The sequence below is a fragment of the Phoenix dactylifera genome, chromosome 3 (genome assembly GCF_051530095.1).
Source record: "Phoenix dactylifera cultivar Ajwa chromosome 3, Ajwa_hap1_PhDact_Kaust_v1.1, whole genome shotgun sequence".
Classification (NCBI taxonomy): domain Eukaryota; kingdom Viridiplantae; phylum Streptophyta; class Magnoliopsida; order Arecales; family Arecaceae; genus Phoenix; species Phoenix dactylifera.
The window spans coordinates 33147501-33162034 of NC_143192.1; the positions used below are offsets into that span (position 1 = coordinate 33147501).

Here is a 14534-nt window from a genome sequence, read left to right on the forward strand (position 1 = left end):
CTCCGCCGCCACTCTGCGGCCCTCTGCGGGCGGCCTCTCCTCTCCTCCCTCGCTCCCTCCCCCGCTCGCTCTCTCGTTCTTTTCTTCTTCCCCGGCTCCGACGGGGAAGAGTGTTCCGGTTCCGTACCGATTTAAACCGGTCCGAATCGAAACCGTGCCGATCCGGTAGGCAACCAGTACGCCTACCGGTACCGGTATGGCGAACCTATTATATTGTCTTATTATTTGCATCAAAGGCTTAAATTAATTTGTGGAGACATGTTGTGAAGGTCTCACTTGAAGTGTGAAACAAGAAATGGATGCTAAAGTTTACTTGGATAGAAGGAATGAAACATCATCATCTGTTATGCCCCGAACCCAGAGCGTAACAGACGCCGCATACCTACATGGCGGACCTTACAAGCATGCAAGGCTACAGAACATATCAAAGCAATAATTTTTGAAAATTAATTAATTCAAGATCTTATACAAATAATTCTTACAATCAATTGTTCCAAAGTGACATAAGTCAACATATGCTTAACTATTTATTCAAATCAAATAAAATGTTTTAACTAGTCTAAATAGTCTAACTAGAACTCAGAAGATTTAACACACTCTCCCAAGTTCCGAGCAATCATGAATCTGGATCTGAAAAATAAAACAAGAAGAAATAATGAGCTATACTAGCCCAATAAGCAACATAACACTCCAAAGTGGGGTCTAAGTATGCCAAATAATTAGTTAAAGAGCAAGATATTGACTGAGAATAAATCAAGCCTCGAATAATATATATGTCTCTATTAAAGTTTACTATTATTTTCATAAATTGATACTAAAAATCCAACTTTAGGCTATGATCATGTAACCCAGTAGCATGGGTCAGAATGCATAAAGTGCCAAATACCACTATTCTTAACTGCTGGTGGTTTCGGTATCCAAGACAGGGCCGATGAATAATCTCCATTGGCGGAGCCAGATCATAGTTGTGCTAAGAATACATATATATGAAACAAATTTCATAATTTATTCAGTCATATTTTTCAAATTTCATAATATAACACATAACGTTAAAAAAAATTTACTATTGTAACAAAAATATGCCTGACTCATTTGACCAAGTATAAAATAAATATAACAATTATATTCAATAAACAAATTATCATTTTACCAAAATTTGAAAAATATACTTTAAAGCATTAGGTTACTTACCTCTTTTTGCTTCAAAATCCTATTTGAGTTAGGCGGGTCAGATTTTTCTATTTTAATATCATTAAAATATCATTCATATATCGTTATCTTAGCCGTCAAGCAAAGCTACAAATTAAAATACTATTGGACAATACAACCTCATACCCAAATCAGGGTGAAGGAAAGGAAAGGTCAAACAAGGGCAGTGCATGGGTTGGTTTGAATAAGGTAAATTAAACTGATCAAGATGACCTATGATTTAAGTGGCTCAATAAAAGTTAAGGATAATCAAATTTTTGGGGTTACCTGACAAGGTTGAGGAATAGAGTCGGTATGCCGCCCGGGTACTAGAGTAGTTCAGGGCCTTCACCCAAAGGTCAACTTAGATCTGAGTAAAGAGAGTTAGGGCTTTGAATTATGATCTTTGGGCCTGGCTTAGAGAGAGAAAGAGGAAGAGGAGAGAGAGTTTCAGTTTTGGTTCGATCAAAGGTTTGGGTTTGGTTGTCAGTTTGGGTTGACCTAGATCAATCAACATATTTGGCCCATGAGTCAAGAGAGATATAAAAGGATTAAGAGATTAAAGAGGATTTGAGAGATTAATCTATAAATAAATAAATAAAATGGAAAGAAAGACAGAATTAGAGGAGGAAGAGTAGGAAGAGAAGAAAGAGAGGAGAGGAGACTGAAGAAGGGTGGGTGTTAGGGATCTGCTGGCCAAGCATAGTGGAGCCAGCGGCGGCGGCGTAGCCTTGGCGATAACAACCAAGGACCACAGCTACGGTCGGAGATGGTGGCGACGGTCGGTGGGAACCGTCGTTCTTAGCCAAAATAGAGAAATAGGAGGGGCAGCGCCCCTAGTTACCTCAATGGCAGCTTCTCGGCCAAGAAAGAAGCAAGAGGGGTGAAGAAGCTCTCAGGCGAGCTGTAGTGGCGGCAGCTATCGACTGCGGTGGTGGATTCGGGCAGATTCCAGTGATATATGTTTTGAAACAGAGAAACAGGGCAACAAAAAAATAGAGAGAGGAGACTTCAGGCGGTGGTGCTTGGCCAGGGTGGCATGCCGGCCACCAAAGGAGGAAGGAGAGAGCTTCTTGGTGGATCGAGTGGAGGAGAATTGGGGTTTTTATAGAGGATTTTAGGGGAACAAGATACGCTCGGCTTATCGGCAGATCCGGCCGGTTGTTCGTTGGTTGCAGCGGCCCGACGAATCCCCACTAGCCACGCCTAGGGGCGGTGTTATATATCCCAACGGCCCGGGGATTGGGCAGAGGAGGAAAACATCCTCCTCTGTTTCAATCCCAAAAATTTTTGAATTTTTCCGATTGAAGGTGGTGGGCATTACCGACTTCAATCTGGGATGGGCCCAATTGGGCCGATTCTCACATCTCATCATAATCTTCATCTTCTTCTTCGTCTACTTCTACTTCTTCTTCTCTTCTTCTTACCAGTTGCACTAGTTGGCTCCTTCTAGATATCTTATTATCTGCAATGAAGGCTTAAGTTAATTTGTCAAGCTATGGTGTTAAGGTCTCATATGAAGTGTGAAACAAGAAACAGATGCCAAAATTTACTTGGATTGAAGGAATGCAACATTTTTTTTTTGTGAGGAAGCTTGTTCTAAAAGGGGATCTAGATGTATATAGAATTAATCTTCTCTCTTTCATCCAAATAGATGAGACATCTCTTGTTGATTTGATTAAATAATGAATATGAATAAATGCAAATTCAAAATTACAAAACAACATTTTGGAAATCATGTTAGAAAAATGATTCATGATGGGAATTTTGTAACAATAGGTGATACTTGATAGAGTAGAAGGTTTGGAAGCATTATGACTAGAATGTTGACCAAGGATGACATCTGTATCTTTTTTGTTGAGTTAAGGTTTTAGCATTGAAGTCTAAGCCAAGATGTTGAGCGAGAATGCTTGTTTTGTATCGGACAGTAATGATGAGCATGAAAAACCAAAATACGCAGTTGTCTTATACATATAGTTGGATCTTCAACCATGAAATTGCTTTCAGACCAATTATCATGAACATCACATCAAATTATCCCACATTCTTGACCTCAATCTTTCAGAAACTTGCCAAACTGATTACCTCTTTGGCTTTATTTTTGACCGCTTATATTTTGCTGAGGACATGTGCTACTTCCTTTGATTGCTAACATCTTTTGTTAGGATGCAATCATCCAATGTTATCATGGATGTTTATTCTCTTGGGTCTTTAAAACAATATTAAGAATTCCCCACAATAATTTTTTTGTTTTATATTAGTTGCTAGGAGGCAGAGGATACAATTTTGTGGTAGTACTGATGGATGTGTGCTTGCTGCCATTTTGTCGGAAATTGCATCTTTCACATCCTGATGTTGCTGTACTGAAGATAATAAGAGTTTATTGGAACCTATTTTAGATCTTGACCTCTGTTCGCATGCTTTTGTTATTACTATTTCCATGAGCATGTAGAATTAAATAGAATCAAAATAGTTTTCACATTTTCGATCCTATTTCTTCTGTTTTAGTGATTCAGAATTGTATTGCTTTTGTGTTCGTACTGATATTGTTACCTGAAGGAACGAAATATTGAATTGGTTAATTGCTGAACATGTAATATTTGGTCTAAATGCAATCTTCTTGGGAGGGTTTAAACACCGTTACCTGATATGGAGTTTGAATGGGTAAAGTTTTGGGCAGGGAGAATGTTCAACAAGGAATCTTATGTGAGATTTGCTGCCTTTGTCATGTAATCTAGAGTATTTTAGATGCATCATGATTTGGTACAGCTGATGGAAATTGGCTGCTCCTTTTGTTACCCGTCCTACTTGGCTATGGAGATCTGGGTCATAATATATCTCAGACACAAACAATTATGAACCTATTCATTTTGAATGACAGAGCCATTTGTGTTTGTGGTAAGGCATCACCACCCAGTACGCTATATTAGGGGTCATACAGAGAAGAAGCCTCCTCTGAGATGCCATTTTGGGCACTTTGTGGTTCAACCGTTGAATCTGATTGTTATACATGTTGGTATGTTCTGTGTGACAAAGCTCAAAGGGAGAATGATGACGTAGGAGCTAAATGTGGTGCAAGTAAAATTTCTTCCTTCTTTTGTGGTTGCATGAGCACAGGAGGTGTGAGGCCCAATAGTCCCACATCGGAAAGACTCGTTCCAAAGTCTGGGCATATGACGCTTGCGTGAAGCCCCATAACCAGACAATATCTGGCAGGGGAGCCCCGTGTTTCCCCCTCATGTGGCCCCCACATGGGCACTAGGTGCCTCACGTGCCTCGCAGAGGCGGGGGCGTGACAGCTCTAAAGCTTAGTTGTGAACTCATTCGCATTTTTGTCCCAGGTGTGAATATTAAAGTAATTTATATATTTGTGTTTCATTTGTAAGGTAGTATTCTCAGATATGCTACTTCCATTAATTGAGAAATGTCTTTTCTTGACAGAGGCTGTGCAACGTTCTTGTATGATAGCTGAAGCAGAGGGTATTAATAAAATTGAACCTACTCATTTAGAGAGAGTACTTCCACAATTGCTTCTGGATTTTTAAGGTATTTCCTTGCACCGATGACAATTATAATTGTCTAATTGCACCAACAGAAAACTTCCTGTGATCTCTCAAAAATTTGGCGTTTGTGCTTTACAGATTGAGAATCTGAACCACTAATCATAATCTAGACATCTAACAGCACATATGGAACAAAATTCAGTTAATTTGATGTTGAAGCTTCTGTAACTACAAAGGAAATCAATGTTGTCCACTACTAAAATTGTCCACTTTGTTACGACATGATACTCAAGGGGGAAATCTCTAAAAAATCTAATTTTTAGTTTCTAGGTATTTTTGATACTGAGGACTTTTGAATTTGGATATTTCGGTATTGATTCTAAACTAGTAGTGGTGTGGATTTTTTGTATCATATGCACATACACACTTTTGGGTGAGAGGGGTGGGGGGTGGGGTGGAGGCGTGGTCATTGAGGGAGAGCCGGGAGGGAGAGAGACTGATAGCTTGCCTCTTTTTTATTTGTTATTCTACTTCAATACGCAATATAGCATATTACACATAGAGTTATGATCAAACCATGGTTCGATGTACAGACCTGAACCGGATGGTACAAGGCAAACTATACCATACTGATATCCGGTACGGGAGGTGTACCGATACTGGCCCGGTATGTCTAAAAGATATCGTACTGTACCATATTGACATAGTGCTAGTGTGGCACTAGTACGATATTCGGTACCAAGACAACGAATTTTGGATCAAACTATAAATATGATGTAATTATGCCTTTATTTTGTACTTATTTAGTTCAACTCTTACAATGTTTGAATGTTAATTTAGTAAGTTAGAAGATCCAATCTTGCTTGAGGTAAATACATTAAACTAGTGGCATCTACAAGCCAAGTCAAATCAGTAAAGTGAATGTCCAAGAGATGAAAGCTGTTTTTTAGTGCATTTCAAAAGCTGACCAATGTAAGTTGGTTAAGCATTTTGTCTTACATACAACAGGTTCCTTGTATATTGGTGTCTCTCCGGAAAATATAGATGACATAGAAAAATGTTTAAACAACAAATCAAATGTTTCAAGTGGAGGGAGTTTAGATGAAACTAATATTTTTCCCTTAGGATTACACGAATAATACTCCACAGAAGGAAGAAGTCTGATAAAATACAAGGTGCAATGTGCAATGTGGACGGATGGTGTCATAGAAGAATGTGAAGTACTGGATGTTTATATGTGTTGATGGACTTCCTTTCAAATAGTTATCTATATTATTACAATGATTGAAGCTTCAGCGATCCAACCCTTATTGACCATAATAGTTTTTTATTGGTCGACCTTTTCTTTTTGTGACTAGATTGCCCTTCCTAGAGTTCCAATACAACTAGAAAAGAGAAAAAAGACTTATTGAGAAAGAGAAGAATAAAATGATTAGGGTCTCGATAAACTAGTAAGCCTCTAGAACAAGATTTGCCATCTCGGTATCGGACTTCGTACTGGTGCCACACTAGCACAGTGTCGCTACGATATAGTACGAAATTTTTTTTTGCATACTGAGTGTCGATACGCCATCCGTACCGGATATTGGTACTAAAACGATATGGTACGGTATGTCCTGTACCGCTTGGTTCGAGACAGTACAACATACCATGCTTTAGAATCATATTTCAGAAACTGCCTTAGAATCCATGTATCAATCATGACCTCCAAATGTTAGAGCAAGTGTCCTAAGTTCTAAGCTGTCTGCTTTCCTCCCTCCCCCTTAGATTCCCCCCAGCTACTCATCGGGCCTATTTTCCCCTCTCCTGTTGTACTCTCTTCTCAAGACACGTGCATATCATATGCTAAATACTAGTCTTATGCTAATTATTACTCTAGTTTTATGAGAATCATAATCTTTCATCTTTGCTATTTTTCTAACAGAAAATTCTTTGGTATCACTCAAGGAAAGAATAATTATAAAAAAATACAAAAAACAAGTGACAGGGCCAAAAATTGACATCTCAAGAACAATGCCAATAAGACATTTAAATATTGACCAAAAAAAATTGTCAAATATATTTTCTTGATTCTGAGAAAATTGAAAGGTTTGCCGTACCGGTCGGTACTGTACCGTACCACACATACCGTACCGTATCAGGTATACCATATTATATCGGTACTGAATTGGTATGTAGTCTCATATCGTTCTAATACTCGGTACATCTTGCTATCTTGTATCGTACCGCATACCAATATTGTAATAAAATGGTATCGGTATGACGTCCGATACTGATGGTGAACTTTGGAACATAGAAATATTTCATCTCTAACGTGCTCGAAAAATAAATAGGAGATGTTTGGCTTATGGATGATCAGTTAAGCAAACCAGCTAATGCTCCTTTTTCTTTACACTTTTCTTGTGTGTTGGTTGTTCATTGTGTACGTGCAGTCGCAAAGCTGGAATTCTTGAATATTTTATTGAAGCAAAAGTTCATGATCCAAAAAATAAAGAAGTGAAGTTTTGGAATATGATGTAGGTTGGAATCAAGAGGACACCATGATTAAAAACATTACGGGATTAGAAGAGGAATCATTAGAACAAAATATATATGAGATGACCACAGAAAATAGAGGTTAGAAATATATGAGATGATCAGCTTTAGGGAAAATAAAGGTTAGAAAAACCTGGAAAAAGTTTTGACTAAAAAAATTAAATCAATGGAGAATAATTGCATATTTTCCAGAAATTTTTGATGCCGAAAACTGCATGATTTTATAAATTTATTTGTTGTATCACAAATCTTCTTCCCTCTTTGCTGTTGTTATTTCATGATTTGTAATGAAGCAAAATTTGCAGCTGTTGATGGCGAAATCAGAAGGGCACTTTGAGGCCGGACGCTAGAAAGAAATTAAAGCCCATCTTTTGTTTTCAGTCAGCCTGGAATTCCATTGTCAGTTTGCCTACGTGGATTTGGACTAAGCTGCAAGTCTTCCATCTGACCAAGTTTGCTGGTTGATCAGTTGTCCTGGTGGCTGGTGGAAAATAATTGAAGTAGGATGACTTTGTTAAAGTAGAAAAGACTTAGATCCTATATATTCCTCAGTTTTTCTCAAGTTTAAAGGAGGAAGCTGAATGACTTCATTGATTAAATACTTGCCCTGCTAAAAACTATGGTTATTTTCACCGGTTATGAGAGAATTATGAATGTGTTGGGGGTAGTTTAAAAACTAGATTAGTCGTGGCTTCAACAGTCTCGGTCTACTGAAAATGAGAATTGTTGATCAGTTTTGATTGACCCATCTTAACCGTGTTGAATCATTCAAATTAGGAGGTGAAGAAAACTATTTAGAACATTTTTTCTTTGTTTTGTAAAGGTTTGAACAGTCATTCTATTGCCACCAAGGTGGTAGCCTGGTGGTAAGGAGGCTTGGACTCCACTCGAGTTGTCCGGGTTCGAAACGCGCGGGCGTCGATTAAATCAGGGAATCGCATGCCCCACGCCCGAATAGCTCTGTGTGGATATACTTTTCTTCCATCAGTACTGAGGTGGCGCTGAGGTGACATACTCACATGTGGATGGCCCAGTGGGGTTTTTCACGGATTGGGAAGAGCACGCGGAAACTTGCGATCCGCATCGAATATTTTCTGGTGGAAGGGGAGCTCAATGGGGGCTGCTATGCGGGTAGAGTTCTGCCCCTCTCCCTCCCCTCCTATTTATTCACCACAAAAAAAAAAAAAAAACTGTCATTCTATTGCACCAAGTGAGCTGTGGGTTCGGGTTGTATTTTTTGCACGAAAGAAAGATTGGTCTTCTTTTAGGATGTCGACCATTGGATTGCATCATGCACAACTTTCAAAGGACTTTGAACATTTCATTCATCACCTGCACAGATCTCAAAGTGATAATTCTGTGATCCAATGGTGGATTTGTAAGAAGGAAAGGGAAATTCTTCATTCGGGTGGAAGATACAACCCCTGTCCACGAGCTCCATGGGGTCTGGGATCTCTGATTTGTTTTGGACTTCCTGGTATGGAATATGTGTCATTATAGGTAACATGGACCTTGAGTAAATGGACCACCAACACCAATTTCAACAGAGAGATGATCATGTCATCCATTAATCCATCAACTACTGTGTTGCATGATCCATGTTATCCCACATGCTATTGCTAGTCATAAATTATTGATGTCTCTCAAATCATGTTATATAGCTGAAGACAATAGTATCATTTTACAATTTAAGGCTAATATCTCTATTCCATACAGTAGTGAAACCTTGTTAATCTAATGCTTTATCTGAGACAGCATACACCGAACATCTTTACTATTAGGCCTCTCACTGGGATCATCGTACGTACAAAAACAAGCAATCTTCAACACCAGCAACATCTGCTCCTCTAACCCACACCCCACCAAATTTGGATCAATCGCCACCTTTGGATCATCCGATCGTAACGCACTCCTCACCCATCCAATGATGAACATTTCATCAGTCATCTGAAAGAACACATCATTTGGAAATTTCCCAGTAACCAGGACCGCCAGAATCACTCCAAAGCTGTATATGTCACACTTATCCGTGCATGATAATGTCTGGAAGTACTCCGGTGCAATATAGCCCACCGTTCCGGCGATGTTACCCGAACTGAACGGTCCGCTGATAAAATCCGGCACCACCTTCGCCAGCCCGAAATCGGCAATCCGGGCGTTTAGTCCGTCGTCAAGCAAGATATTTGCTGGCTTCAAATCTCTGTGTATAATTCTTGGCCGGTGCACCATGTGGAGATACTCGAGGCCGGCGGCGATTCCGAGAGCGATTCGATAACGAGTTGGCCAGTCCAGCTCGCGAGCTCCGCGCTTTAGCACGTCATGCAGAGAGCCGTAGTGCATGAATTCATAGACGAGGTAGTGACACTCAGGTTGCGGCACGTGTGCCAATAGGCGGAGGAGATTTGGGTGGCGCATCCGGCCGACGGTGAGGATTTCCGACCGGATTTGCCGCATTTGAAAGCGGAGAAGCCTTCTCTCTTCTTCGCTGAGGTTAGCGGCGTCGAGGGACGGTTGGAGGACTTTTTTGATAGCGATGGGGATTCTCCGGCCGGAGACAAGGAGCTCAGCCTTGTAGACCTCGCCGCAGCCGCCACGGCCTATGACCTGGAGACCGGAGGGGAAGTTGTTGTGTCGGAGCTTGTCGATGAAGGAGATGTTGGACCTGAGCATGGGGCTGAAGACGGTGGGGCTGTCGGCGGCAGCGGCTGATGGCGAGTCTCCAGAGGATGAAGAGCTCGCGAGCTCTTCTTTGTTGGTTTTGATGTGACGGCAGCGGCTGATGGCGAGTCTCCAGAGGATGAAGAGGAAGGGGCCTAAGGCAAAGCCGATGGAGAAGGACATGACAACGCTGACCCATAGAGGATAAGGGAGCAACTCGGGCATGGAGGGACGTGTTGTTGGCGCCGGGTGTTGGTTAGTTGTTTCATCAGAAGAGTAAGTAACAGAATCTTTGAAGGTTCTGGTGCAAGTAGATGAGTTGATTAGAGAGAAGAAGAGTTGAGAGAGGAGGATGGAGAGGAATTGGAAGTCCATATGCGAAGGATTTGTTTTGTGAATGCCTTGAAAATATACTACAATGTAATTATTAGAGAGAGAGTTGATAGGTCAAGAGAAGGGTTCAAGGAGAGGGATGAAGGCTGTGTTCCATGAATGCTTTGAAGGAAAAGACTATAATGCAAGTATGTGTGTGCGCGCGAGAGAGAGAGAGAGGGTTGATAGGTCAAGGTGACGGGGGACTGAATTCTTCTGTGGTTTAGAAGTTGCCATGCAATTAAGAAGATAGGTGGTAGTTTAATTTGTGGTCTGAACGGGTCTTGCCTTCATGTCGTGTTGGTTAGAGGCGGAAAGTGAGCGATGATGGAAACTTCTCTGCAAGTTGGAATGTGGAAGCTCAAAGACAGTGAATCCAGAGAGGGTTTTTTAACGTCTGAAGCGGAGTGGAATCAAAGTGTTCCCAAGACGCGAGGGTCGTCGAACTGCAAGTCTTGGATGACTTCTTTTTTTTTTTTAAATTTTTTTAGGTGACAAGTCTTCGATGACTTCATCCATCTGCCGCGTGGGCCATGCAAGTAACACTGTTATTGGTTGGTAAATTTCGAAATGGTGAAACTACAGTAGAACAAAAATAAATGTTTGGTTTTGATAAAGCGGAGTAATCTAGATTATATTTTTGTTTTATTCCACATCATCTCCTCAAAAGTCCACTAAGACCAGTTTGTTTGATAAACCATATCCCCGGATAATCTTCGTAAATAATGATGCCAATCCCTCGAAACATAGAGATACTAGATTCCTTCTTAGAGATGATTTACAGCATTCTATTTTCTTTAAAATAGCTAGGTTCATCATTAAACTCTCTCTTCCACCACTAGCTCCTCGTAACAATTAACCATATATCGTTGTCATCTAAGAAGAGATAGAGGTGGCATCCATCTGATGGCGTGGGAGGTTGTATGTCAGCCGATCAGGTATGGAAGTTTGAGGGTGCAGTCTTTGGTGGCAAGACGAGAGATCTTAGCGGCACGACACGCCGCTAGATTTGTGCTAGAGCCTGATGGCATGTAGTCCTCCATGATGAGGGCCAAGTATGGTGCTCTAGTGCCCGGGGTTCGAGCTGGTCATCGCCATTCACTGATCTGGATGGAGATCTGTACTGGAGCAGTATTGGTGCTTCCCGTGATCAGATAGGCCATTGGTGATGGTCGGTCCATCAATGTGTTGGAGGATAGCTGGGTGACTGAGCAGCCGATTAGTAGGTTGCCGATTATGGTAGATACGTCGAGGTTAGCCGGTCTCAGGGTTAGAGACCTGATGGAGCCTGAGGGGGGCCGCTGGAGGGAGGGGTTGATTCGGAGGCTTTTGGGGAGTAGTTGGCAGAGATGGTCCTGGCCCTACCAGTTCTTGCCCGGGAGAGGCCAGATAGACTAGTCTGGGTGTCGACAGGGCGGTCGCAGGTGTAAGCCAGGGATATTCATATGATGATGAGCCGAGAGCTAGTCAGGCAGATAGAGGGAGGATGGATTTGGAGGATGCGGATTCACCCGCATGTGGCGCTCGTCATTTGGAAGGTAGCATGAGGTTACTTACCGACCAGGAGCTTGTTAGCATGGTGAGGGGTGAGGACCACTTAGTGTTGCGAGGTGTGCACGGATACCAAGGAGATTATTGATCATGTTCTTTTGCAGTGTCCCAGAGCCAGGGAGATTTGGAGTAAATCGCCTGAGTTGTTACCCTATTCGGTCGAATCGGCACAGGATTTAATTCATCGGCTGAGAGTCTCCATGCGGAGGCCTAGTATTGTTGAGGTGGGGATCCTTTGGGCATATTTAGCTTATTATATTTGGTTGGACAGAAATGCTGGCCTGTTTAAGGGCAGGAATTTATCTCCGAGGATGGTGATAGACAGAGCTATATATATATATATATATATATATATATATATATATATATATATATATATATATATATATATATACCAGCCTTGGCCTTGGCTTTGAGGATGGTGACGAGTATTTTTCTTTTTTCTGTGAAGTAAGTTGTTGACGAGTATCTTGACCACCCAATGGTTGGTGGGGGCGAAGAGCATGAAGCGGCAAGGATGGACGATCTCGGCATTGAGGTTGCGGTGGAGGAGACGCCAAACGGGTTCAAGGGGCGAAGTTCATGTTGTGGCAGTTGCTGCTTAGGATGAAGCCGGACTCGGTGGGCAAGGGGTGGTCGGCGAAGGGAGTGGAGGATTAGCTCAAGATTGAAGAGAGGGGCAGCTGAAGCCATAAGATGGTGGCAACAAAGAAGTAGTTCTTGGGCCTATGTCCTAGGAGCAGGCTTGGCTTCTTGAGAATAGTGTATGCTTGGATACATAGAAGGATTTTCAGATATCCATGCAGAGGGTGATGGTTTGGGTGGACAAAACCCAACGATCCATTGCTATAATGCAACCTATTGTGGGAATAAAGGGTCTCGGACTTAGTCCCACATCGACTGAATAGCAGAAATGTCTGTGCCTTAAATGGAGGGCTCGATTACCCTTCCCTTAGGAGGTGCCTTTTAAAGGACAAAACCGTGAGGGAGGCTGACCTGTATCGTATTCTACCCCAAAGCGGACAATACTTCCTGTGGGGACGCAGCTTTTTTTCCTGTTCTAGTTCAGTGGGGGCTAAGGTCTGAGGTTGGGGAACCCCGACCTCATCACAACCTATACTCTAGAAGTGGCTATATAGTAGTCAGAGTATCCTTTTATTTCCTACAGCAGGTAAGGTGGCGTGGGATATACTCCACGAATGGGCATCCATTTGCCTTGCAAATGTCCGGTTGATGGCTTATGGTTTCCAAATTTGCATGTATGGCCTGTAATTTAGAAGATGGATATGGCTGCTGGTATCAAAGTTTATACATGCCAAAATATCACAAATTTCTAACAAAAAATTCCTATGACAATGGTTAATTGTTTGGGTCCATTTGCTTTTGGATATCCTTTAATGTTTTTCTTTTGTTAGTTGAACATTGTATATAGAGTTGACAGTATATGATAATAAAGGATCGGCATTACTACGTAAAATGAACCATAGAATTCTCTATGTTATTATAGAAAAATCAGGCATTGCCGACGCTTTTTAAGGTATATACCGACGCAAAAAAGCGTCAGTAGTTTTATTCTCAGCATCACAAAAGCGTCGACCATGCTACCATCAAAAACCAACTTTACAACACTTTTTGAAACTTACCGACGCTTGCTCCGCAAATAACAGTCGGCAATACCTTTTATTCCTGTAGTGCGTGCATGGCGTATGTACATGACTAGTATTAGTAGTCAATCTCATTTTTTTCATAATATATATAACTCTAAAAGTTTGCCTTGCATGTTAGATTGACCTTTGAAGTATTGGCATAATAATTTTTTTAGTTATTTTTATACTATGTATTTGTTTATCATGGTTTACTTAGCTAGGCTATGAGGAACCTATATTGTGAACTCATTTGTAGGCAACTAGGGAAATGCAAGTTTGAAGTCTGACTTTAAATGATAAAAAAATAATAACAATAAAGAAACGAGGAGGTAATGGATGAGAAAGATGGATATAGAAGATCCTATCAATATACAGGATATATCTAGGTTGAAGATTAGGTTTAATTTTGTTATAGCTGAGTCGGATGGTCGTTCACTCTTACAATCATGACTATTTTTTTTGCTCACACCTCCATGTGTGAGCAAGCGAGACACCTACTTTGTCGTGAGGATGGGAACTACGCCCTAATAGTTGGATGAGCTTCCACCATCAAAAAATTTTTGAGCAGTCTAGGTATCCATTCCATCTGCAAGTTCCAATATGCTTCTTAGGAGACAAGATAGGCATATATTTTCATGCACAAATTGTTGGAGATATGCATGCGTTTTTACATTTATTACGAGTTCTTTATGATAAAACATAATTGATGTATTGAACACGTAGGTATGTTTGGTTAAGAAAGAGTACGTACTACAATGAACCCGCCATCCACTGAATTTAAAGAACCTAAAGGAGCATGAGTCATATATTCTGCCGAACGTCATTCTTGCCAAGGTTGTATGTCTTTTTTCAGTCTACTCAAGTCCAACCGTTGGGACCCCTTAGGGGTTCTAATCAGGGAGCACGAAGATCCCAAGGGAGCCGGCGACCGAAGCCCCGGTGAACGGCGGCCGTAACTATAACGGTCCTAAGATAGCGAAATTCCTTGTCGAGTAAGTTCCGACCAGCACGAAAGGCGTAATGATCTGGGCACTGTCCGATTAATCAGTTTTTCAAAAGATCTATCAAATTCTGGAATGAA

The 14534-nt window shown here is 41.2% G+C and overlaps 1 long non-coding RNA gene and 1 pseudogene across 2 annotated transcripts in view; one reads left to right on the forward strand and one right to left on the reverse strand.

Moving 5' to 3' along the window:
- The window catches only part of LOC149768047 (uncharacterized), a 9117-nt gene extending 1259 nt beyond the window's left edge, over positions 1-7858 (forward strand). The window contains exons 2-3 of the long non-coding RNA XR_016400071.1: positions 4630-4734; positions 7532-7858. This is a non-coding gene — a long non-coding RNA (uncharacterized LOC149768047). The remainder of the gene's footprint in view (positions 1-4629; positions 4735-7531) is intronic.
- A 1102-nt stretch (positions 7859-8960) lies between these two features.
- Positions 8961-10554, reverse strand: LOC103717008 (leucine-rich repeat receptor-like serine/threonine/tyrosine-protein kinase SOBIR1 pseudogene; annotated as a pseudogene). The gene has a single exon (XR_015976883.2). The product of XR_015976883.2 is annotated as a leucine-rich repeat receptor-like serine/threonine/tyrosine-protein kinase SOBIR1 pseudogene (transcript).
- Positions 10555-14534: the final 3980 nt, after the last annotated feature.